Source organism: Manis pentadactyla, chromosome Y (assembly GCF_030020395.1).
Source record: "Manis pentadactyla isolate mManPen7 chromosome Y, mManPen7.hap1, whole genome shotgun sequence".
Taxonomy (NCBI): Eukaryota; Metazoa; Chordata; class Mammalia; order Pholidota; family Manidae; genus Manis; species Manis pentadactyla.
Genome location: NC_080039.1, coordinates 6,442,873 through 6,469,418, shown reverse-complemented (window position 1 = coordinate 6,469,418; position 26,546 = coordinate 6,442,873). Strand labels below are relative to the sequence as shown.

Genomic DNA, 26,546 nt, shown 5'->3' with positions numbered 1-26,546 from the left:
ATGGCTCCGGTGTCTGGTTCGCGCAGCCCGGAGCGGGAGGCCGCAGGCTTCGGGTGGGGAACGCCGCAGTTCGTTGAAGAGCCCCAAGCCCAATAAAGCCACCCTCTCCCTGCGGCGCCGCCGCTCGCGCTCGCGTTCTTGCTCTCGGTCGGGAGACCGGAATAGCCACAGCCAAGGCTCCCGAAACCAGTCCTGTCGCTCCCGCTCGCGGTCACGCTCTCGAGAGCGGCCCTCTGCGCCACCGGGCACCCCCTTCGCTTCTGCCTCCTCGTCCGCCTATTACGGCGGCTACTCGCGCCCCTCCGGGGGCGACAAGCCGTGGCCTAGCCTTCTGGACAAGGAGAGGGAGGAGAGCCTGCGGCGGAAGTGAGTGACACGGGCGCACCTTCGCTGTGAGGAGCCCACCTGCCTTCGGAGTCCGCCTCGTCTTTCATCTTTCTAACTGTTGGCATTTCGTGCTCGCTGCCTGCCTGTGTCCATTTTCTTCCCTTCCTTCAGTCTACCCGCGACAACACCTTATTCGCCCTTTTCTTCCCTTAGACTTTCACCCACCCGAGGGCCGCATCATTCAGTGCCCTGGTCTCTCCCTCCTCTCTTGTCCCCCCCCCCCTTATTGTAGCAGACATGGCCGAGAGCCAGACCTACGGGAATTGAAGCGTTTGCTTGGTTTTGCCATAATTCGCGATCATGTTTTTATGCCCCACAAGTTCATGGAAAGGAGGAGCACTACTTAACTGATCATAAAATTAGCAGTGCCAGGCAACTTGTTGAATGGTCAGACAGGTTTGAGATACCATGATATGTAAGTGGCAATATTTTTTTAGTGAGATGGGGAAGACTGAGATAAGGGGTTTAAATTGGAGGGTAGAAAAGCCTCTGAGAGAAGATGACTGAATGTAGAAAAACTGATCTTCTAAACTGTAGGTTAGCCTAAATTGAGAAAGGTCTTGTTGAGATCAGCCTTCATTGACAAAGACCTTGTCAGTCTTGACTATGAAAAGTGAGGTCAGGGTGTTCAGGTCTCCTATAAGGAGAGTGAGTACTGGAGTGGAAGAACGGATAAATTAAGAAGCAGAAAGGAAAAGGGTTATAACTTTCGCTGTGTAAGTGTTAATATCTAAAGCTTATATGAGTGTTAAATTATCAGGCACTGTAGTAAGTGCTTTTACATGTACTGTGTTTAAGAAAAAACAAGAAATATAAAAGTATTACAGGCATTGAGGGTCAGGTTAATGTCCAGTAGCTGGGAGATGTCTTCTTGAATCTTTTCCCTCCAGAAGTGGGAAGTAATAAGGCATAGTGATGAAGAGGAAAGGCTTCAGAATTAGATCGCCCAAGTTGATGGGAGAAGCAAAGTACGGTTGATAGCAGAACACATTTCACTGAGCATCAGTGCTTTACTAGGTAATAGTGTTAAGTTACTTAACCCCTGTGGGCTTAATTGCTTAACAACTTAAAAAGGGATAAAATTAGCACAAAGTCTCTCAGAGCTATGTGATGATTTAGGGCCTGGAACATAATAAATAGTCCTTAATTGTTAACTGTTAGGGTTTGGTGCATGGGGGCAGAAAAAGGAAAAAGAGGCCTGAGTTAAGTTTGGAGACATAACTCTCCAAATAACATTTTTCAGGAAGTTACCCCCACACTGTGTCAATCAAAAAGCAACCAGCTTCTTAAGGGACAATCCTCACCAAAGGATGTTTGGAACCTCTCACATGAAATTTGCATTTGTACATTTAATACATATAAGATAAATAATTTATCTAAGAGTACAGATAAAGCCAGGTGGCAGCAGGGATGAGACCTTGACTGCATACTCTTTCCTGCCTGTCAGGCATTCTTTCCCCGGTATGCATGTCCCAGTTTCAGGTTTTTAAGTGTGTCCCCTTATAGGCTGTTTCCTCAAGGGGGTAAACTGAGTCTAACTGTGTGATTATACCACGTTTTCCCATGAATAAAGAAGTAAAAACTGGTTTATTCAATCAAACCAAAATAAATTACATTTACTTTGTAAAGGTGTTTTTTTAAAAAGAGTCACAAGCAGCTAAACTTTGTGGAATTGAGCCCTAGTTTTTTGTGTTTGTTTATTATGAGAGAGAGCAAAAATTAAGAGAAGAAATAAAAAATAAATGAGAAAAATTTCCCATGTCCTCCAAGAGCAGATAGAGAATATATTCCTTTTCTAAAAAGGAACTAGGGAAAACAGAGAAAACTAGCCCTGTATGCCACTGAGTACAATTTTTATTTAAAAGTTTGTTTCATTTTCAGTGCTCCTTTGATTTTCTACTTGTAATGCTTTATTTTTTAGCTATCTTCTTTAATTCCTGAGTTTCTTTGAATGGAATGTTTGACCAAATCACAAGAAGAGACTTCTCTTTACTCTCAAGAATGTGTATAAGCAAATGAAGTTACTCCCAAATGTAAAACTGTTTTCTGTCACATATTGCAGAAGATGAAATGGGCAATTAGGAGCTCTGCCGTCTTTCAGCAGAAGGGACACACTTGACAGCCTCCTAGCCTCTTTGTAGTCTATACCATTTGATAATACTATCAAAACATCAAATTCTCTGAGTTTACATTTACACAAAGTTTTCATTAATTTAAAGTTTAAAATGTAAAGGGAAAATAGGACTTAACTGGACTTCTTTGAATTTGATGATATATTTAGTAAACAGAACTTAGGCCATGGAGTTATAATTTACACACCTATATTTCTAGGAGATTAAGTGAGAAAGAGGGGATTGGAGAATTGGGAGCTCCTGAAGTATGGGAACTTTCTCCAAAGAATCCAGAACCAGAGTAAGTGATTGAAAGCTTTTTGTAATAAATTCCACTTAGTGATGATAAATGATCTTTTCAATGTATTTTTAAATTCAGTTTGCTGATATTTCTTGTTGAGGATTTTTGCATCTATGTTCACAAGGGATACTGGTCTGTCACTTTTTTGTAGTGTCTTTGTATGGTTTTGGTATTAAGGTGGTGTTGGCATCATAGGATGAATGTGGAAGCTTTCCTTCCTCAGTTTTTGGAATACTTTGAGGATAGGTATTAACTCTCTAATGTTTGGTAGAATTCTCCTATAAAGCCATCTGGTTCTTGAATTTGTTTCTTGGGAGTGTTTGATTACCAATTCAATTTTGTTACTAGTAATTGGTCTGTTCAGATTTTCTTTTTCAGACTTGGAAGATTGCATGTTTCTAGGATTTATCCATTCCTTCTTGACTGTCCAATTTGTTGGCATATAATTTTATAGTAATCTCTTATAAGCATTTGTACTTTTGTGGTGTCAGTTGTAACTTCTCTTCCTTCATTTCTGAATTTGAGTCCTCCTCTTTTCTTGATGAGCCTAACTAAAAGTTTACCCATTTTGTTTATCTTTTCAAAGAACCAGCTCTTCGTTTCATTAATTTTTTGGTGTTGTTTTCTTGTCTCTATTTCAATTATTTCTACTTTAATCTTTTTTTTTTCTTCCCATTACTCACTTTGGGTCATCTTTTTCTTTCTAATTCAGTTAGGTGTAAAGTTAGATTATTTATTTGAGATTTTTCTTGTTTCTTTAGGTAGGACTATATTGCTATTCCCTCTTAGAACTGTTATTTTTGCATCTCAAAAAATTTTGAACCATTGTGTTTCTATCTTCATTATTCTACAAGTATTTTTAAATTTCCTGTGATTTTTCTTTGACCTACTGGTTGTTTAGTAACATGCTGTTTAACTTCCATCTGTTGGTGTTTTTTCCAATTTTTTCCTTGTAATTTATTTCTAGTTTCATATCATCATGGTCAGAAAATTTTCAGTCTTCCTAAGTTTATTTAAGTGATTTCTATTTTTTAAAATTTATTGAGACTGGTTTTGTGGCCTAACATGTGATTTGTCCTGGAGACTGTTCCATGTGCATTTGAAAAGAATGTGTGTTCTGCTGGTTTTGGATGTAATGTTCTGTATATGTTAAGTCCATTTGGTCTAATGTGTTGTTCAAAGCCAGTGTTTCCGTACTGATTTTCTTTCTGGATGCTCTATCTATTGATGTAAATGGGGGTATTAAAGTCCCCTACTATTACTGTATTACTGTCAAATTCACCCTTTATGCCTGTCAATATTTATATATTTAGCTAGCCCTATGTTGGATTCCTAGGTATTTACAGTTATTATAACCTCTTCTTAGATTATCCCCCTTATTGTTATGTAATGCCCTTCTTTGTCTATTGTTACAGTCTTTGTTTCAAAGTCTATTTTGTCTGATGTAAGTATTGCTACCCCGGCTTTGCCCATTCAGATAGAAAGTTCTACCACTTAAGCACCTTCACATTTAGTCTGTTTGTGTCTTTAGGTTTGAAGTGAGTCTCTTGTAAGGAACATATAGAGGGGTCTTGCTTTTTATCCATTCAGTCACCCTGTGTCTTTTGCTTGGAGCATGTAGCCCATTTACATTGGAAGTAATTACTTGTAGATGTGTACTAATTGTCATTTGATTCTTTGTTTTCTGGTTGTTTTTGTAGTTCTTCTTTCTTGTTTTCTTCTCTTGCTCTCTTCCCTTGTGATTTCATGGCTTTCTTTAGTGTTATGTTTGTTTTCCTCCTCTTCATTTTTGTTTATTTATTATAGGTATTTGGTTTGTTTTTACCATGAGGTTCATATATAACATCATATGTATAGAGTTGTCTTTTATAAGGTGATGGTCACTTAAGTTCCAACACATTCTAAATGCACTACATATTTACTTGCCTCACCCCACCCATGTTTTCTGTATTTGGTGTCATATTTTACATCTTATTATTTTGTGTATCTCTTAAGTAATTACTGTAGATATAATTAACTTAACTACTTTTGTCTTTTCACCTTCATACTAGCTTTGTAGGTCGTTGGTCCACTATTTTTACTACATGTTTACCTTTGCCATTGTGATTTTCCTTTCATGATTTTTCTGTTTCTAGGTATGGCCTTTTCTTTTCCATTACATAAGTCCCTTTAACATTTTTTAAAGGGCTGGTTTGGTGTTGATCAGCTCCTTTAGCTTTTGCTTTTCTGGGAAATTCCCTGTTTCTCCTTCAATACTGATTTAGAACCTTGCTGGGTAGAATAGTGTTGGTTGTAAATTTTTTTCAGTGCATCGAATGTATCATGCCACTCCTTTCTGGCCTGTAAAGTTTCTGCTGAAAATTCAGCTCATTCAAGAAATAACAATTATTGTGAGGATGTAGAGAAATGGGAAACCTCCTACACTGCTGGTGGGACTATAAATTGGTGCAGCCATTGTGGAAAGCAGTATGGAGGTTCCTAAAAAGACTAAAAATAGAAATACCATATGACTCAGTAATTGCACTTCTAGGAATTTACCTGAAAAATCACAATCTCTGATTCAAAAAGATATATGCGCCCCATGTTTGTTTCATGTTATTTACAATAGCCAAGATATGGAATTAACCAAAGTGTCTGTCAATAGTTGAATGAATAAAGAAGATATGGTACATATATACAATGAAATATTACTCGAAGCATAAAAAAGAAAGAAATTATTCCATTTGCCACAACAAGGATGGAATTAGAGGGTATTATGCTAAGTGAAATAAGCCAGGCAGAAAAAGATGCCATATGATTTCACTTGTATGTGGACTCTAAAAACCAAACAAACAAAACAATCGACTCTGAGACACTGAGCAGCGACTTGTGGTTACCATGGGGGAAAGTTTGGGGTGGGCGGATGAAATATGTGGTGTGGGATAAAGAGGCCCAAAATCAGGGATGAAAGTGTAGCATAGAGAATACAGTCAATTCTGTAACATTTCTGTGTCGACAGATAGTAATCACACTAGTTGGGGAGAGGATTTAATAATGTGTATAACTGTTGAATCACTGTATTGTATGCTTGAAACCATTGTGATATTGTATATCAACTATACAACAAAGTACTTCAATTTTTTAAAAATTAGTTCATAGTGTTTTGGGGTACACTTACATGTAACTAGTTGTTTTTCTCTTACTGCTTTTAAGATTCTCTGTCTTCAAATATTTACATGTTGATTATAGTGTGTGGTGTGTGAATCACTTTTGGTTCATCTTATTTAGGACTCTCTTTGCTTCCTGGACTTGGATATCTCCTTCATCAAGTTTGGAAATCTTTTAGACATTATTTCTTCCAATCGGTTTTCTGTTTCTTTCATTCTTCTCCTGAAACTCTGATAATATGAATGTTAGTATGTTTGACATTCCACAGGTCCCTTAAGCTTAATATCCTCATTTATATTTTTTTGTCTTTTCCTGGTTCACTACTGTACCTTTCAGATCACTTCTGCATCATTTAATCTGCTGTTGATAACCCTATTACCCTCTTAATTAAAAAAAATATTTTTTATTGACATATAGTCAACATATTAGTTTCAGGTGTACAGAATAGTGATTTGACATTTATATACATTACAAAATGCTCACCATGGTAAGTGTTGTTACCTTCTGTCACCATAAAAATATATTACAATATTATTGGCTATATTCCCCATGATTTATTTATTTTTAACTGGAAATTTGTACTTCTTAATCCCCTTCATTTATTTCACTTTCCCCTTTCCCCACCCCTCTGACAGCCACCAGTTTGTTCTCTGTATGAGTCTGTTTCTAGGTTTGTTGTTTGTTTGTTTTTTAGATCCTGCGTGTAAGAGAAATCATATGGTATTTGTGTTTCTGTGTCTGACTTATTCCACCTAGCATAATACCCTCTAGGTCCATCCATCATGTCACAGATAGCAAGATTTCATTCTTTTTTATGGCTGAGTTATATTCCTTTGTGTGCATGTACCACATCTTTATTCATTCATCTATCGATGGACACTTAGGTGGGTTCCATATCTTGTCCATTGTAAATCATGTTGCAATAACCATATAGGCTCATGTACATTTTCAAATTAATATTTTCATTTTCCTCAGGTAAATACAGAAGTGGAATTACTGGATTGTATGATATTGCTGTTTTTAATTTTTTGAGTAATCTCCATATTGTTTTTCACAGTGGCTACACCATTTTGCATTCCCACCAACAGTGCACAAGAGTTCCCTTTCTTCCGCATCCTTGCCAACAGTTGCTGTTTCCTGTCTTTTGGATAGTGGCCATTCTGACAGGTGTGAGGCGATAGCTCAGTGTAGTTTTGATTTGCATTTCCCTGATGACTACTGATGTGGAGCATATTTTCATGTTTTGTTGGCCAACTAAATAGACAGATAAATGTGTATTCAGTTCCACCAGTACATTGGATATTCACCCCTTATTGGATATATCAGTTGCAAATGTATTTTCCCATACAGCATTTATATGTGCTCTAATATAAATATCCTCTCTAATGTGTTTTCCATTTTAGTTACTTTTTAGCTCTGAATGTTTTTTTAAAATATTTTTTTATCTCTTCTTTAAAGTTCTCACTGTGTCCATCCATTCTCCTCCTGAGTTTGGTGAGCTTCTTTATGACCACTACTTTGAACTCTTTATCTGGTGGATTGCTTATCCTCTGTTTCATTCAGCTCTTTTTCTGATGTCTTTGGCTTACCTTCCCTTTGGAGTATACTGATTTCCTCATTTTGTCTGATTCTCTGTCTTTGTTTCTATGTATTAGGTAGATTAGGTATATTTCCTGGTCTTAAAGGAGCGGCTTAATGCAGAAGATGTCCTATGGGGCCTCCTAGTGCAGACCTCCCTGATCACTTGAGTCAGGTAACACAGGGGAGTCCTCTGTGTCAGCTGCATACACCCTCCTGTTCTGCCTGGGTCACAACTGGTGTAGACATGCTGATGCACAGGGCTGTACCCTGGTCCACTGTCTGCTAGGCCTGACTGTGAGTGCTACAACATGCTGGGGTGTGGGGCTGGCATCTGGCCCATCTGCAGTTGCTGCAGCCCACTGGTGGGCAGGGTTGGCCTTCAGTGCAACTGGCCATGAGGCCCATCTGCAACAGCTACTGGCACTGGTGTGTGGAGCAGGCCTCTGCTGTGTGGGTGGCTGTGAGGTCCAGCTGTGAATGTTGCAGGTGTTCTAGTGTGTAGGGCTGATAGTCTGGGGTGGGAACACTTAGCCACTTAGCGGCTGTACTGGTGCTGGCCAGGGTCATCCACCAGGTGTGGCAGGGTGAAGAGCTAATTGGGAGGAGTTCCAGGGCAGGCAGGTTAGTGAGACAAGTCTTCAGGGGAACACCAAGGACATGCAAGTGATTCCAGTCGATAGAGAGGTCATAAATGGCAGCACCAGGTCAGCCGGGTAGAACGGAATTGAAATAAAAATGGTGTCCATCGACATTTCCATCCCAAGGGAAAATTGCAATAGATCCCTGCCCTGCCTGCACATACACAAGATTAGTCAATAGGTCATGTTCATGTATAATCCAGGCACTTTTCAAAATGCTCCCTCTGCACTGAGCCTCAGAGCAAGGGATATTGTATGCACACCATTTAAGATTGGACTCAGTTTCTCTCTGCCCTCTGGGTATCACAGACATAAGTCCTATTGGTTTTCAAAGCCAGGTATTATTGGTGCTTATCTTCCCAGTGCAGGTCCACCAGGCTGTTGTGCTTGGACATCTTGTTTCTCAGAGAGGATTTCTGTGGTCATGATATCCCTCCTCCTTGTGGGTCACAACCCCAGGGGTGTTCATTCTGACTAGACCATGTCTCTATTCCTCTTACCCGTCTCACTGTGGCTTTTTCTTTATGTCCTTAGTTGTGTAAGATCTGTTCTTCTAGTCTTCTGTTTTTTTTCTCAGCTATAATATCTCTATAGGTACTTGAAGATTTTGGTGTGTCCATGGAGGGAAATAAGCTCACAATATTCCTGTTATGCCATGTGGATCCCCTCTCCTATACAACATTTTCTTCATTCATTCATCCACCAGTGGACTCTTATGTTGTTTCCATATCTTAGCTATAATAAATAATGCTGCTGTGAACATGGGGGTGCATATATATTTTCAAGTTTGTGTTTTGTTTTCTTCAGATAAATACCTGGAAGTGGAATTGCTGGACTATATAGCAGTTGTATTTTTAATTTTTAAGGAACCTCCATACTGTTTTCCATAGCGGCTGTACCAATTTACATTCCCACCAACAGTGCATGAGGGTTCCCCTTTCTCCACATTCTCACCAACACTTGTTATTTCTTGGGTGTTTGGTAATAGCTATTCTAACAGGTGTGAGATGTTATCTGCATTTCCCTCATAATTACTGAAAATAAGCATCTTTTCATGTACCTATTTGCCATCTATATACCTTCTTTGGGAAATTTTCTATGCAGGTCCTCTGCTCATTTTTTAATTGGATTGCCTGGGTTTTTCCTTTTGCTATTTTTTCTTATTGAAGTGTAGTTGATATACAATAGTACATTGGTTTCAGGCATAAAACATAGTGATTCAAAAACTAAATTCATTAGTAAATGCTCACTCTGATAAACTGTCACACAAAGATACTACACTATTATTGACTCTATTCCCTATCCTGTACATTTATCCTCATGATTGGTTTATTTTTGTTTTTTATTGCTGAATTGTATGAGTACTTTATATATTTTGGATATTAACCCCTTACCAAATAACATGATTTATAAATAATTTCTCCCAATGTATATTCATTGTTGATGGTTGCCTTTGCTGTGAAGAAGTTTTTAGCTTGATACAGCCCCACTTGCTTATTTTTGCTTTCTTTGCTTATCTTTTGGTGTCAGATTTAAAATCATCTCCAAGACTATGTCAAGGAACTTCCATGGAAGAAAATAAGCTCAAGATATTCCTGTTTTGCCATGTTGATCCCCTCTCCTATACAACATTTTCTTCATTCATTCATCCACCAGTGGACACTTATGTTGTTTCCATATCTTAGCTATTGTAAATAATGCTGCTGTGAACATGGGGGTGCATATATCTTTTCAAGTGGTGTTTTCTTTTCTTCAGATAAATACCTGGAAGTGGACCTATGTTTCCTTCTGGGAGTTTTATGGTTTTAGGTCTTAAATTCAACTCTTTAATCCATTTTAAATAATGTTTGTGTATGGTGTGAGATAGTGTTCCATTTTTATTCTTTTGCACATGGCTGTCCAATTTTCCCAGTACCATTTATTGAAAAGATTGTCTTTCCCGATTATATATTTTTGCCTCCTTTGTTGTAAACTAATTGACCGTATATGAGTAGGTTTATTTCTGAGCTCTCTGTTCTATTCCCAGAGGCATTTTTAAAAATGAATATTCCAATATGGTTTTGTTCAGAAGATTTTCCTATATCAAATTATCTGAAGGCTTAATGCTTTCTTTTTTTCCTAACTTTTTCTCTCTTTGGTGCTATTGATAAGCTTCTTCCTCCCTGTCTTCCATTTCTGTGTCATCTTTAGGTTGAGTTGATACATTGAGTTTACAAGTAAACTTGTCATTTGTGACGGGGTGATAAAGCATTATTATCTAAAGTTATTCTTATAGATGCCTTTGGAAACACTCATAGAATCTGCACTCGAAAAATTAAGAGTTCGAAGGAACCCTAAGAATAATTTCTAGGCAATTCCTGAATTGTTCCGGATGTGATCTTCAGAGGAAAAGATTATATGATATAGAAATTCCCTTTTAAATTATTGTAGAATTTTAATAACGCCCATTTGCAGAATTTTTTGCAACAGAATGATATCTTCTGCTGTAGTTTGTCAGGTGCTTCATGCTCTGGGGAGACAGACAGGTGCTGCTCTGCCGTGTGGCCTTTGCACACAGAGAATAGAGTTAGGAAGTCCTCCCACAGCCTTCTTGACTACAGTTCTTTGAGTTTCCTTATGGTTCATGACCTTCACCCGGTGGTTTCTTTTGAAAATACTAATCTCATGTGCTGCTTTCACTCAGGAAATAGCACTTTGTAAACTCTAAGGCATTATGCAATGTAAACGATTATTATGTGATTATGAAGGTGGTAGATCCTTGAACTGTACAATTGTAAATGCAGTCCAGTGTTTGCTTTTAATGTTTCTCAATCAATTTGTTCCTGAAAATTTTCAAGCCTATACTTTTATACTCCGTGGTCTATATTTCATCACTTTTCTGATGCTTATAACTGTTTTCCTTAAATTCACCTCTGATGAACATACACCAGTAGAGGACGAAGGGCCAAAGAAATGTATCACTTCGTCTTCTACCTGAGAAGGTATTCTTTAAATACAGAGCTTTTTTTATTGAGGAGTTACAAAACACATTTATATATAGTTGAATATTGGACGTCGCTTTTATTCAAATTGCCTGTCATATATTCCTTTTCAGTATTTCAAATATAATAAAATTGGTACTCAGAAATTCCTCTTTAGAAGTAAGTTTTTTATTTCTGCTTTATGTAGAAGAAAAGAAGAAGAAGAAATCTAGTCATTCAAAAGAAAGGTCCAAGAAAATGAGAAAGAAAAACTCATCTAAAAGAAAACATAAGAAGTATTCTGATGATAGTAACAGTGACTCTGATTCTGAAACAGACTCCAGTGGTAAGAAAGACAGCATCATTCTGCAAACCTAGCTTCCAACCAAGTTGTGGTTCTTAAAGCTTATTTTAGAGGAAGGTTTTAAAAACAACAATAAGGGACAAGAGTTTATGAACACTCACTCACTGTGCCAGCCACCCTGCTTAGTACTTGATATTCACTATTGCTGTTCAGTACACACAGTGGTAACTGTTGGATACATCTTAGAGATGGGAAATGGAGGCAATAGAGCAGTTTCCAAGTACCGCACTCAGGGACACACAGTTGGGATTCACACCTAAGCAGTATGGCTCCAGATTGGTTGTGTGTAATCGCACAAGGCATGTGGCATGGGAGCAAGTTGGGGTTGGGTTCTGAGACACGTGGTGCTGAACCAAACCATACAGGCTGTGTCTGCTCAGCAGAGCAGCTCTTCTGTGAAATTCTCACACTCAGTGGGCACCTTTGTGCAGTTTTCAAAAAGGCACATCGTAAAAGACCCCTTCCCGGCAGCTGATTGTGAAAGACACCTCCTGTAGGGTGGCACATCACAATAAGCCATCCTTTTGTGCCCTCTCCTGGCTGTTGCTGGACAGAGGGCGCCTCCACTGGGGACACATGACACAAAGGTGCTCCTTCCGCTGATGTCACCAGGGTTTCCTGGCCCCCCTTGTCACTTTCCTTCCTCACTGCCGGAAGACGGAACTTCTGTAAAGCACAAATCCTAGCAGGTCAGTCCCCTACTTAAAGTCCTTCAGTAGCTCTCCATAGCCGTCAGGGTGAAGTTGGGTCCTGACCGATGCCTCAGTAATCACATAGACCTGGGTCTCTCTCTTGCAGCATCCTGTAGCCTGAGAACTACTTTCTGTCTCCTCAGTATTCCATGGCCTTTCTCTTGATTCTGTTACTTGGCACAGAGAGTCTTATCTGCCCATGACACCAGACCCTCCCTCCATGTGGCTTGGCTTACTCATCTCAGCAATGGGTGTGCATTGCTTTTTTAAAAACCTGGTTTTTGAAAGAACTAGCTTAAGAATCACCTTCTCCTGGGCAACCATTCCTCAATTACCCTCCCCAAATCAGCCTGCTTTTGAGACTCCTCTATATGCCCAGAGCACCCAAGATTTTAACATTTGTTAGCATTTTGACATATTTGTTTAAAAAATGTGAGTTTTTGTGGAGATACTGAAAGTAAATTACAAATATCACTGTACCATCCTAAATATTTCTGTATACACCTCTAGAACACAAGGACATTTCCTACTTAATCACAATACTATTATCTCATACAGTAAAATTAATAACAACGTCCTGTATCACCTAATACTTTGTGTGACTTTAATTCTGTGTCCCCAATGCCTAGCACATTTTGTGATGAGTAGCAATAAATGTTTGAATTAATTTCTATGTTTCAGCAAATCGGGCAACAGGATATTTATCTACTCAAAAGTTTTGGGGTTTTAGAGTTTAATTTTTTTAACTATAATGTGGTTTAATTTGCAGATGATGATGCAAAAAGGAGAGCAAAGAAAGCCAATAAAACAGAAAAGAAGAAATGCAAATTGTCAGTTTTTTCCTTCAATTTTTATTTTGAAAAGTTCAAATATATATAAAGTTATGTAAGATATTAAGTAAAATAATATGATGATCCCCCATGTAACTATCACCCAGCTTGATAATTTTCAACTCACAGGAAGTCTCCAGTGACCCCATTATTTTGAAACCAATCCAAGATATCATTTCATCCGTAAACCAGCATGTTTCTCTAAAAGATAGATGTTAGTTTTGTAAAAAAAACTGTAAGCACAATATTACTATCATGTCTGAAATATTTAACAGTACTTTGTCAGTTCTCAGTTTCTTGTCCAGTTTATTCAAATTGGGACCCAAAGTGCAATTGGTTGATATATCTTGTACATCTCTTTAAATCAATAGGTTCCCCTTTTTGTTCCTGCATTTTATTCATTGAAGAAATCAAATCATTTACCTTAGAATTTCCTGCAGTATGAATTTTGCTGATCATAGTCTTATAGTGTACTTTTAACATGTTCTCTGGCTTCTATGTTTCCTATAGATTGATAGTTAGGTCTAGAGACGTGATGAGGTTCAGATGTAAATTTTTGGCAGGAGTACTTTTTAGCTGGTATTGCATACTTCTATCAGGAGGAAAATAATGTCTGGTTGTCTCTCTTTGTCATACTAACAGCCATTGATGGTCATTGCCTAAGTGGGATTGCAAAATATTGATAGTCTAATTCTGGCCTACATTCTTCATTTATTAGGTAGATAATTCTATAAGAGAAGCCTACCCTCAGCTATTTGGTTACCATGAAATTTAGTTTATATAACAAGGGCACAATAATGGCTTACTTCAATTTTTTTTGTTTTATGACTTTTCAAAATAATGATTTGGTTTCACTTCCTTGATTATGAAAACAAATTTGATACGTATTTAAGCTATTACACTTTAAATTATTGATGCTCAAATTGGTAAAAGCTGTTTTTTAAACACTTTATTTCCATTATCTTTCCGTAACATGAAAATTGTATTTCATTTGTCTCTGAAGGGATCCTTTTTTATCTCACATTTTTAAATTTTGTTATCATTAACCTACAATTACACAAAGAACATTATGTTTACTAAGCTCCCCCTTCACCAAGTCTCCCCCACAAACCCCATTACAGTCACTGTCCATCAGTGCAGCAAGATGCTGTAGAATCATAACTTGTCTTCTCAATGTTGTACAGCATTCCACATTTACCCCCTCCACATTATACATGCTAATAGTAATGCCCCCTTTCTTTATACCCACCCTTATCCCTCCCTTCTCAACCTTCCTCCCCAGTCCCTTTCCCTTTGGTAACTGTTAGTCCACTCTTGGATCCTGTGATTCTGCTGCTGTTTGGTTCCTTCCGTTTTTCTTTGTTCTTATACTCCACATATGAGTGAAATCATTTCGTACTTGTCTTTCTCCACCTGCCTTATTTCACTGAGCATAATACCCTCTAGCTCCATCCATGTTGTGGCAAATGGTAGGATTTGTTTTCTTCTTATGGCTGAATAATATTCCATTGTGTATATGTACCACATCTTCTTTATCCATTCATCTAATGACGGACACTTAGATTGCTTCCATTTCTTGGCTATTGTAAAGAGTGCTGCGATAAACATATGGGTGCATCTGTCTTTATCAAACTGGGCTGCTGCATTCTTAGGGTAAATTCCTAGAAGTGGAATTCCTGGGTCAAATGGTATTTCTATTTTGAGATTTTTGAGGAACCTCCATACTGCTTTCTACAATGGTTGAAATAATTTATATTCCCACCAGCAGTGTAGGAGGGTTCCCATTTCTGCACAACCTCACCAACATTTGTTGTTTGTCTTTTGGATGGTATCCATCCTTACTGGTGTGAAGTGATATCTCATTGTGGTTTTAATTTGCATTTCCCTGAAGACAAGTGATGTGGAACATCTTTTCATGTGTCTGTTGGCCATCTGAATTTCTCCTTTGGAGAACTGTCTGTTCAGATCCTGTGCCCATTTTTTCATTGGATTATTTACTTTTTGTTTGTTGACGTGTGTGAGCTCTTTATATATTTTGGATGTCAACCCTTTATTGGATCTGTCATTTATGGATGTATTCTCCCATCCTGTAGTGTACCTTTTTGTTGTATTGGTGGTGTCCTCTGCTGTGCAGAAGCTTTTCAGATTGATAATGTTCCACTTGTTTATTTTTGCTTTTGTTTCCCTTGCCCAGGGAGATATGTTTGGGAAGAAGCCACTCATGTTTATGTCCAAGAGATTTTTGCCTATGTTTTTTTCTAAGAGTTTTGTTTTCATTACTTACATTCACGTCTTTGATCCATTTTCAGTTTACATTTGTGTATGGGGTAGGACAGTGATCCAGTTTCATTCTCTTATGTGTAGCTGTCCAGTTTTGCCAGCACGATCTGTTGAAGAGACAGACATTTCCCCATTGTATGTCCATTGCTCCTTTATCGTATATTAGTTGACCATCTGTGTTTGGGTTAATGTTTGGAGTCTCTATTGTGTTCCACTGGTCTGTGGCTCTGTTCTTGTGCCAGTGCAAAATTGTCTTGATTACTATGGGTTTGTAGTAGAGCTTGAACTTGGGGAGTGAAATCTCCTCCCACTTTATTCTTCCTTCTCAGGACTGTTTTGGCTATTTGGTGTCTTTTGTTGTTCCATATGAATTTCGAACTATTTGTTCCTGTTCATTGAAGAATGCTTTTGATAATTTGATAGGCATTGCTTCAAATCCATATATTGCTTTGGGCAGGATGGCCATTTTGACAATATTAATTCTTCCTAGCCAAGAGAATGCAGTGAGTTTCCATTTTTTAGTGTCCTCTTTAATTTCTCTTAAGAATGTCTTACACTTTTCAGGGTATAGGTCTTTCACTTCCTTGATTAGGTTTATTCCCAGGTATTTTGTTCTTTTTGATGCAACTGTGAATGGAATTGTTTTCCTGATTTCTCTTTCTATTAGTTCATTGTTAGTCTGTAGGAAAGCCACAGATTTCTGTGTGTTAATTTTGTGTCCTGCAAATTTGCTGAATTCCAATATTAGTTCTACTAGTTTTGGAGTGGAGTCTTTAGAGTTTTTTGTGTACAATATCATGTCATCTGAAAATAGTGACAGTTTAACTTCTTCAGTACCAATCTGGATGCCTTGTATTTCTTTGCTTTGTTGAATTGCCATGTCTGGGACCTTCAGTATTATGTTGAATTACAGTGAGGAGAGGGGCCATCCCTGTCTTGTACCAGATCTCAGAGGTAAAGCTTTCAGCTTCTCACTGTTTAGTATGATGTTGACTGTGGGTTTATCATATATGGCCTTTTTATGTTGAGATACTTGCCCTCAATGCCCATTTTGTTGAGAGCTTTTTTCATGAATGGATGTTGAATTTTGTCAAATGCTTTTTCAGCATCTATGTATATGATCATGTGCTATTTGTCCTTTTTCTTAATGTGATGGATGATGTTGTTGGATTTTCAAATGTAATGTAACATACTTGCATCCATGGAATTTATCTCACTTGGTCATGGTGTATGATCCTTTTGATATATTTTTGAAATCAGTTTGCTACTTTTTTGTTGAGTATTTTTGCATCTACGTTCATCAGGGATATTGGTCTGTAATTTTCTTTTGTTGTGGGGTCTTTGCCTGGTTTTGGCATTAGGGTGATGTTGGCTTCATAGAAGAGTTTGGGAAATTCCCAAAGGTTCTGTTTTTTGGAAATCTTTAAGGAGAATGGGTATTATGTCTTCTCTGTATGTCTGATACATTTCTGAGGTAAATCCACCTGGCCCGAGGATTTTGTTCTTGGGTAGTTTTTTTGATTACTGATTCAGTTTCTCTGCTGGTAATTGGTTTGTTTAGATTTTCTGTTTCTTCCTTGGTCAGTCTTGGAAGATTGTATTTTTCTCGGAAGTTTTCCATTTCTTCTAGGTTTTCCAGCTCTTAACATATAGGTCTTCATAGTAGTCTCTAATAATTCTTTGTATTTCTGTGGAAAGCACTGTGATTTTTCCGTTCTCGTTTCTGATTCTGTTGATGTGTGTTGACTCTCTTTTTCTCTTAATAAGTCTGGCTAGAGGCTTGTCTATTTTGTTTATATTCTCAAAGGACCAACTCTTGGTTTCATTGATTTTTTTCTATTGTTTTATTCTTCTCAGCTTTATTTATTTCTTCTCTGATCTTCATTATTTCCCTCCTTCTGCTGACTTTAGGCCTCATTTGTTCATTCCTGGAGATAATTTATCTCTCTCTGCATCAGATTCTATGCATTCCTGTTCCCTGGTTTCTGTTCCATCTATGGCTTCTTGCCTCTCATCCGTTCTGCTTTTAAATCCTTACAGAGATTATTTTATTTCTGTAGTCTCCCTCCCTACTTTGTTAGCTCTTGCATTTTTCTCTGCAGCTCCTTCTGTATGGTTATGACCTTTATTTTGCATTCTTTTTCAGGGACATTGGTTAGGTCTATCTCTCCATGCTCCTTCTCAGCGGTTGTTCTTTTTCCAATTTTGATCATTATGATGTTAGACTATTCATTTTGGATTTTTCTTCCTTCTTTAAATATGCCTGGATTGCTATATACTTTGCTCTTATGACTGCTTTTGCTGCATCCCACACAAGTTGAGGCTTTCTGTTGTTGTTGTCATTTGTTTCCATATATTGCTTGATCTCTATTTTAATTTGTTCATTTATCCATTGATTATTTAGAAGCATGTTGTTAAGCCTCCATGTGTTTGTGAGCCTTTTTGCTCTCTTTGTGCAATTTATTTCTAGTTTTATACCTTTGTAGTCTGTAAAGTTGGTTAGTAGGAGTTCAATCTTTTTGAATTTACTGTGGCTTCTTTTGTGGCTTAGTATGTGGTCTATTCTGAAGAATGTTCCATGTGCACTTGAGAAAAATGTGTATTCTCTTGCTTTTGGATGTAGAATTCTGTAGATGCCTTTTAGGTCCATCTGTTCTAGTGTGTTGTTCAGTGCCTCTGTATCCTTACTCATTTTCGGTCCGGTGGATCTATCCTTTGGAGTGAGTGGTATGTTGAAGACTCCTAAAATGTGTGCATTACATTCTGTTTCCTCCTTTAATTCTGTTAGTATTCGTTTCACATATGTTGGTGCTCCTGTGTTGGGTGTATATATATTTATAATGGTTACATCCTCTTGTTGGATGGAACCCTTTATCATTATGTAAAGTCCTTCTTTATCTCTTTTGCTTTCTTTGTTTTGAAGTCTATTTTATCTGCAAATACTAGTACTGCAACACCTGCTTTTTTCTCCTGGTTGTTTGCATGAAACATCTTTTCCCATCCCTTGACTTTTAGTCTGTGCATGTCTTTGAGTTTGAGGTCAGACTCTGGTAAACAGCATATAGAAGGGTCTTGCTTTTTTATCCATTCTATTACTCTGTGTCTTTTGATTGGTACATTCAGTCCATTTGCATTTAGGGTGATTATTGAAAGATATGTACTTATTGCCATTGCAGGCTTTAGATTCATAGCTACCAAAGTTTCAAGGGTAGCTTCTTTAGTATTTTACTGTCTAACTTAACTCGCTTAATGAGCTCTTATAAACACTGTCTGATGGTTCGTTGTTTCTCTCCCTTCTTATTCCTCCTCCTCCATTCTTTATATGTTGGGTGTTTTATTCTGTTCTCTTTTGTGTTTCCTTTGACTGCTTTTGTGGGTAGTTCATTTTATTTTTTGCCTTTATTTAGTATTTGGTTGTTCTGCTTTCTTTGCTGTGATTTTATTTTCTCTGTTGACATCTGTTTACCCTTCAGAGTGCTCCAATCTAGAGAAGTCCCTCTAAAGTACCCTACAGAGGTGGTTTGTGGGAGGCAAATTCTCTCACCTTTTGCCTGTCTGGGAATTGTTTAATCCCTCCTTCATATTTAAATGATAATCCTGCTGGACATAGTATTCTTGGTTCAAGGCCCTTCTGTTTCATTGCATTAAACATATCATGCCATTCTCCTCTGGCCCATAAGGTTTCTGGTGAGAAGTCTGATGATAGCCTGATGGGTTTCCCTTTGTAGATGACCTTTTCCCTCTCTCTCGCTGCCTTTAATACTCCGTCCTTGTCCTTGATCTTTGCCATTTTAATTATTATGTGTCTTGGTGTTGTCCTCCTTGTTTCCCTTCTGTTGGGAGTTCTCTGTACTTCTGTGGTCTGAGCGACTATTTCTTCCCCCAGTTTGGGGACGTTCTCAGCAATTATTTCTTCAAAGACACTTTCCATCCCTTTCCCTCTCTCTTCTTCTTCTGGTACCCCTATAATGCGGATATTGTTCCTTTAGGATTGGTCACCCAGCTCTCTTAATATTGTTTCATTCCTGGAGATCCTTTTATCTCTCTCTGCGTCAGCTTCTATGCGTTCCTGTTCTCTGGTTTCTATTCCATCAATGGCCTCTTGCATCTTAGCCATTCTGCTTTTAAATCCTTCCAGAGATTGTTTCATTTCTGTAGTTTCCCTTTCTACTTTGTCCGTTAGCTGTTGGATTTTTCTCTGCAGCCCCATCAGCATGGTATGACCTTTATTTTGAATTCTTTTTCAGGGAGATTGGTTAGTTCTATCTCTCCGCGCTCCTTTTCAGGGGTTGTCTCTGTGATTCTAGTCTGGATCAAATTATTCTGCCTTTTCATGGCGATAGAGGTAGTTGTGTGGAGCTGTCGCGTGTGTCGGCTGGGAGAACATCCCTTCTTGCTAGTTTGTGGCCTTCCTCTCCTGGGAGAATGGCGACCCCCAGCGGCCTCTGCTGGGCAGCTGCATGCAGATAGGGTCTCTGATTCCTGCCTGGCCACTGTAGATCTCCACAAGGTTGCTGTGTGTGTGGCCGCTCTCAGGCTGCTGCTCCGCTGCGGCAGAGACCCCCTCTTGGAGGGGGAATAGGCGGGAGGCTGTTTATCGCCATGAGGGACCTCAGAGCTGTGCTGCCGCCCGGGTGGTTAGGGTGCCTGGAGTTCCCTGAGATTCCCAGCTGCTGGGCTAAGTGTCCTGGGATGCTTCCGTCCAGCTGTGGGTACCCTGTTCCTTTAAGACTTTGAAAAACTACTTGCTTTTCTTTTGTCCCAGGGGCACTGGCTGCAGGGAGGCACTCACAGGTTACTGTCCTGTTTCCCTAATATCCAGCACCCCACGCACTGTGTGTCTGTGCTTCTTGTGCGGATGACTAGGGCTGGTTATTTAGCAGTCCTGAGCTTCCTCTCCCTCCCCACACTGATTCCTCTCCTCCCACTGGGAGCTGGGGTGAGGGGCGCTTGTGTACGGACAAGCCATACCTTGTACCTTACCCCCTTCATGAGGCGCTGGGTCCTTGCAGGTGTATATGTATCCTGGCTGTTATCCTGGATCTTCTGGTCTCTCTTTTAGGGATTGTTGTATTTGTTGTATTTTCAAAAATTTATATGGTTTTGGGAGATTTCCACTGCTCTGCTCACGCTGCCATCTTGGCTCTGCTCCCCTGTAGGAATCTTTTTAATAGGGAAACATGATTTAGTTAAATAAGTTAGAAAAAAAATTAATAAAAATCCTTTAACAAGTTTGAATAAGATGAGAATTTAAATCATTTTAATCAGTCTTTTCATTGCCTTGACAAAATGAGATGGCCTTTAACATGGGAATATTAAATCAATTTGTGTCAAATTATAATCATTACAGGAAGAAATTCAAGAAAAAGAAGTCAAAGAAGAGCAGAAAGATTCCAGTGATTCAAGCTCTAAAGCTTCTCAAGAAGAGTTTCTGGGGTACCCCTGGAATGATTGATTAAGTAGGTTGCTTCTGATAGACCCAGATTCAAAACCCAGGAAGCATACTAACTGAGTAGTCAAAGTGTGAGTATGTTTCTGAACGTCCTTCAAGCAGAGCCTGAAGGACTCTCAGATTTAGTCGGCCCAGAGGCTCCAAAAACACTTGTCTCTCAAGATGATAAACTTCTGAAGTAAGTAACAGTATATTTATAATATCTAAAGTACCTTCCCAAAAGTATGGCCCTAACTTACCTTTCTAAGCTTATCTCCTTCTACTCCTTTGTTTATACCCCAGGTTCCAACTGAGAAGAACTGAAACTTCCCTGTATTTACTGTTCACTTTCCGACTTTGTGCCTTGTTCACCTTATTTCTTCTCCCAACATGCCTTACCTTCTATTCCCAGCCCTGGTTTCTTTACTGCCTCCAATCTCGCCCTGTTAAAATCCTTACCTTCCGTCAAAGCCCTTTTCAAAAGGACGGGGCATGTGCAGATTCCCAGTACCTTTCCTCCATAGGTAGGTATGATTCCTATCCCTCTTTAATCCTGTAGTCTTCACAGCATTTTCTATTTCTTTTGTGCAGTGTATTGTATATCCTATTTTGTGTTGCTATTAATATCCTTATTAATATGTAAATTCCACAAGAGCAGATATTACTTTTATATTACAGGCTTTGAGTTTAATAGGTATTCAAGAAGTAGTCAGTGAATTAAATGAAGGGATGGTAGTTTTTAAAGTCCCATTGAATGAACATTATTACTTGTTATTATATAGCATTGTTATTGGTTATAAGTCTAAAAGGTATGCAAATTTGAGATACATTTTTTCTTTTTTTATTGAAGTATAGTTGATGGAGAAATTTATGTTGGTTTCAAGTATACAGCACAGTACTTCAGGAATTACACACATTATTAAATCCTCACCCCAATGAGTGCAGTTACTATCTGTCAACATAGGAAGATGTTACAGAATCATTGACTATATTCTCCATGCTGCACTTCCATCCCCATGACCTATTTATATTATGATTGAGATTTTTGTACCCCTTTATCTCTCTTACCCTCCACACTCACCCACCCCAACCCTTCCCCCATGGTAACTACCAGTCACTTAGCTCTGTGTCTCTGAGTCTACAGCTGTTTTGTACATTCTGTTTTGTACTGTTTTTAGATACCATGAATAAGTCATATGGTATTTGTCTCTCTGCCTGGCTTATTTGTCAGTGTTGTCACAAATGGTCCGGTTTCTTTATTTTTTTAAGACTGAATAATGTTACATTGTCTATATGTATCACATCTTCTTTATTCATTCATCTGTTGATGGACACTTTGGTTGCTTCCAGAGATATATTATTTCTTTACTTTTTTTAATAGAAAAGGAATTCACTAGAGGCAGAAGCCATAAACTCAAGGTCTATGGGGATAAGTTGATGGTTATAAATCTGTACTCAATACCATAGTTCTTTTGTTCTTCCAAAGTATGTCTGTATTTCTGGATAGTTATTTAGGACACAGTGCAATGTTCACTAACTCAAGAAAAGTAATACTGGGTTTCTCAACATGCTGCCACTCAGCAACAGTTATTCCTACTGTTTTGTGAGGGAAGGTGGTTTTTTTGTGCTTTCTTTAGAAGATCACCTTTTTGTAATGGACCTTTTTTGAATTCAGAATTACTTTGTAGCTATGATCATGCGCTGCTACCTGGTGAAGGTACAGCTATGACTGAACATGTAAAAGCTGGAAACATACCCCACAAAGAGGTGAAATTAGCTTGACAAGTGAAGAAATTGCATCATTTGAGCACTCAGGCTATGTAATGAGTGGCAGCAGATATGTTCTTTCCACTGAGGTCTGTTTCCATGATTAGATATTTTCCTCTTTCTTAGTTCCAGAATTATGTTTTGGTGATTGGTTTTCATTAAGTGACTTTTCCAAATGAAAAGTAGAACATAAATATTAGTTTAGTATTGGTTTTATTGTTACAAATGTGGTTGCCTAAAATTCCAAATATGTATGTACCTCTGCCTCAAACTCAGTTGTATCTCCAGCTTCAAAGAATCCATCTTTCCAGTGTCCTTTCCTAGTTTGTCTTTTAGTTTAGACAGTTTATCCTCTGAGGATATAGTTAAATTCAGGTATTTATCACTGCCCTATGAGGAATGTGGCATTCTGGTAGTTAGGAAAGCATTTTCATAAGTCAGTGTTCCTGTTTTCTGAGTTTTTCTCCAGTTCTCTGTGGAGTCAGAGAATGTGGACCCTGTAGTTCTCTGTGAACACTGAGATTTGAGAGCAGAAAATGGTAATGACAGACATCAGATTCAGCATGGGAAAATGAATATAAAGTTATGGAAGATAAAGAAAAGTACCAGGAGGAAAAGGAATAATGAACTGATAGGGCATCAGGACCAAAACAAAACTGAATTTTGGATTTTTTTAACTTTTATGGGCTTTTAAAGTAGGTGCATATTTTAAAATGATGTTGGAGGCAAAAGTGTGCAGAACCCCTGGAGCACCTCCAGAATCTTGGAATTCTGAGGATCAACATTTGAAAATGTTATATCTGAGTTGTAGCACAGTATGAAAAGAAAAATAAATTAGAGGCATAAGAATTGGAAAGGAGGATGTAACTCATTTTTTGTGAATATGATTTTTTACATAGAAAAATGATTTTACATAAAAAATATGAATTTTTTCATAGACACATACTAAAGAATCTTCAGATGAATTATAAATAATAGAAGGGAGTAACAAATGGTTGGATGTAAGGTTATCCGGCACAAAAATCAGCTGCATTTTTGTGTACCAGGAAACAACTGGAAAACGTATTAAGTAAAAAGGAAACATTTATATTAAGTTCAGAGAATATGAAGGATTTAGGAATAAACCTTAAGAAAACACATCCAATGCCTCTGTAGGGAAAACTATAAAGCACTTTTAAGAGACATTAAAGAAGACCTAAATGAATGGAGAGGTACCTTGTCCCAGGATAGGAAGGCAACATTGTAAGTTTTTTCCAAGTTTATCTGTTCATTCAGTGCAGTTCTAATCAAAATCACAGAGTTTTTCATGAAACTTAATAAGATGGCTCTGAAATTGATGTGTCAGACGAGAGAGCCGAAAAGAATGGCCAGGTCACTTCTGAAGAAGAATAGGAAGATGAGATTTGCCCTACCAGACATGAGGATCTATTATGAAACATAGCACTTTACAAAGCATGGAGGGAACAAACGAGTTGTTCAGTGGGATGAAGTAAAGAGCCCAGAGGCAGAGCCATACATGTATGGACATCGTTTTATGAAAGAGATGGCATGTCAGATCAGTGGGGAAAGAAAGGTATATTCAGTAAATGGAGGAGGAAAAATGGTTATCCATATGGAAAATGAAGTAGAACCCTCACCAAAATCATACAGCTTAAGGACTTAAATGTCAAAACAACTTTAACCCTCCTTGTATAAAATATGAGCAGATATCTATTATATCTTAGGGTGGGAAAGCATTTCTTAAGGAAAACAATAAACATATACTAATCAAAATAAAATGACAAGTTCCAAGCTAGGATAACGTCTTGCAGTACACACAACTGATAAAGAGTTAGTACTGAGAATCTTTAAAGAATACCTGTAAATAACTCAAAAGAAGAATGAGAGAAAGACACAAGCAGGCATTTGATAGAAGAAGAAATATACGTGGCCTACACATATACAAAAATTACTCACTATCATGGGAACTGAAGATCAAAAGTGTACTGATGTACCATTTTACACCCATTTGATAGATAAAAATTCAAACAATGCCAAGCATTTGAGAGGATGTGGGTCTACAGGATCTCTTAAATATTGCTATTAGTGATATAAATTGGTACAGTCATTTTAGAAAACAGTCTGAGATTGTCTTGGGAAGTTGAGCATTCATATGCTTTCTGACCCAGCAACTCTATACCTAGAAACCCAGGAGAAAATCTTTCCCATTTACTAGGAGATGTGAGCATAGATGTTTATTTCAGCATCATTCACGTAGCACTTCTTTCAAATAAACAGCCCTTCTCACTGTACCCTGAGCAACCTAAGTGCATTGTCATCTCTTTGACTGTCCATCCTGCCACTCCCCAAGCTTCACACTAACTTAAAATGATTTTCCCCTCTTGCCCTTTCTTGGTTTTCTCTAATTTCCCAGACATAGGTAAAGCTTAATTTTGAACTGGTTTTGTGGGATTGAGTTACATACACAGTTGACCCTTGAACAATGCAGGAGTTGGGGTACCAATCCCCATGCAGTCCAAATTATATAACTTTTGGCTCCCTACAAACTTTATGAGTAGCCTACTGTTGTCCAGAAGCCTTACAGATAACATAAACACGTATTTTATATGTTATATGTATTATATACTGTTGTATGCTTAGAATAAAATCAGCTAAAGGAACAACAGTGTTTTTTCAAATTGTTACAAATCTACAAAAAACTTCTAAGTATATTTATTGAAAATAATCTGCATATAAGTGGACCCTCAAATCCATGTTGTTCAAGAGTCAACTGTGCATTAAAGAGGCAAGTTTTCATGAAATTTTCCCTCCAAACCAGTAGGCCTTTTGAAAGTAATGTAACGGTTTCCCTCTGCCTCTGCCCTTATACTTCCGTATTTGACCCTTGTGTTAAATCTCTATTTTCTGAGATACTACTGGATTCTAAGGAAGTTAAATTCATCCATAAAACTCACTAGAGACTCAACGATAGATTTAGACTTGGTTCATTTGGTTATATGATAAGTTAGAACCTTGAAGAATTTTGAGTTGATCATCAACTTAAATCTTTTCATCTGTCCTACTATTAATTCCACAAAGGCAAATGCTACATATCATATAGAAAGTTTAATAATTTTCCCGTTTCTGATTGTTCTACAGGAAACAACAGAAATAGACTTATGCCTGTAGTATCTGAAATTTAATACATTCCTGATGTTGACAGAGCCTCAGAAATCATTATTTGAATACTAGAAATGAACCAAAGGATGCATCAGTTGATAAAACAAGTGATCTTTTAAAAATTGAACCCATAAACCGTTCCTATTTGTCAGCTTTCAAAATAGAACACCCTTTGTTAAAAAATGATTAGTGTGGAAGTACCATGAGAAGAATTCCTGAGAAATTAAGCCAAAAATAAAATTATCTCCAGGCATCACCAAATGGAGGCTGTGCAACTGCAGAAAGAAAACCAGATCAATCATGCTGATGAGAAGAGAGCCCTGGCATCCTTTAACCAAGAAGAGAGGTGAAAGAGAGAAAATGAGATCCTGGCCAGTGTTTGAGAGATGGTATACAAAAAAAATTAAAGGGAAAGATGACAAATAAGTATTTCCTAATTGTTCAGCAGACATTTTTAACAACAAGAGAGAAAGTATAGGATACACACACACGCAAATATATACACAAAAAGATTACTATGATTTGAAATATTTCAGTGCTACTGTGCCTTCTATTTAATTCCTTCAGTCCTTCAGTTAGAAGCTGATCATTGGTAGAACTTTAGCATGTTCCTTGGGTTATTTTGGATTGTCCATAATAACTTTCTGGTTTAAATATCGAGATTATGAATGGAATCATACCGGGGGAGGTGAAATTGAGAGAAAGTGTCAGTGAGAGAGAAACTTTACTCTCACACCATGGGACAGTACTACTATTAGCTCCATGTGATTCCCCACCCTCACCCCCACCCCAAATGCACTCATGGGAAATTATTATTCATGTACATTGAATATGTTACAAATGGACTTGTAGAAACTCACAGGGGGCCACTTTTGTTAACAGAATGAAGGCATTGCTG

General features: G+C 37.9%; 1 pseudogene; it reads left to right on the top strand.

The window, feature by feature from the left end:
* Positions 1 to 26,074, top strand: LOC130682098 (NF-kappa-B-activating protein-like; annotated as a pseudogene).
* The last annotated feature ends 472 nt before the right edge of the window (positions 26,075 to 26,546 follow it).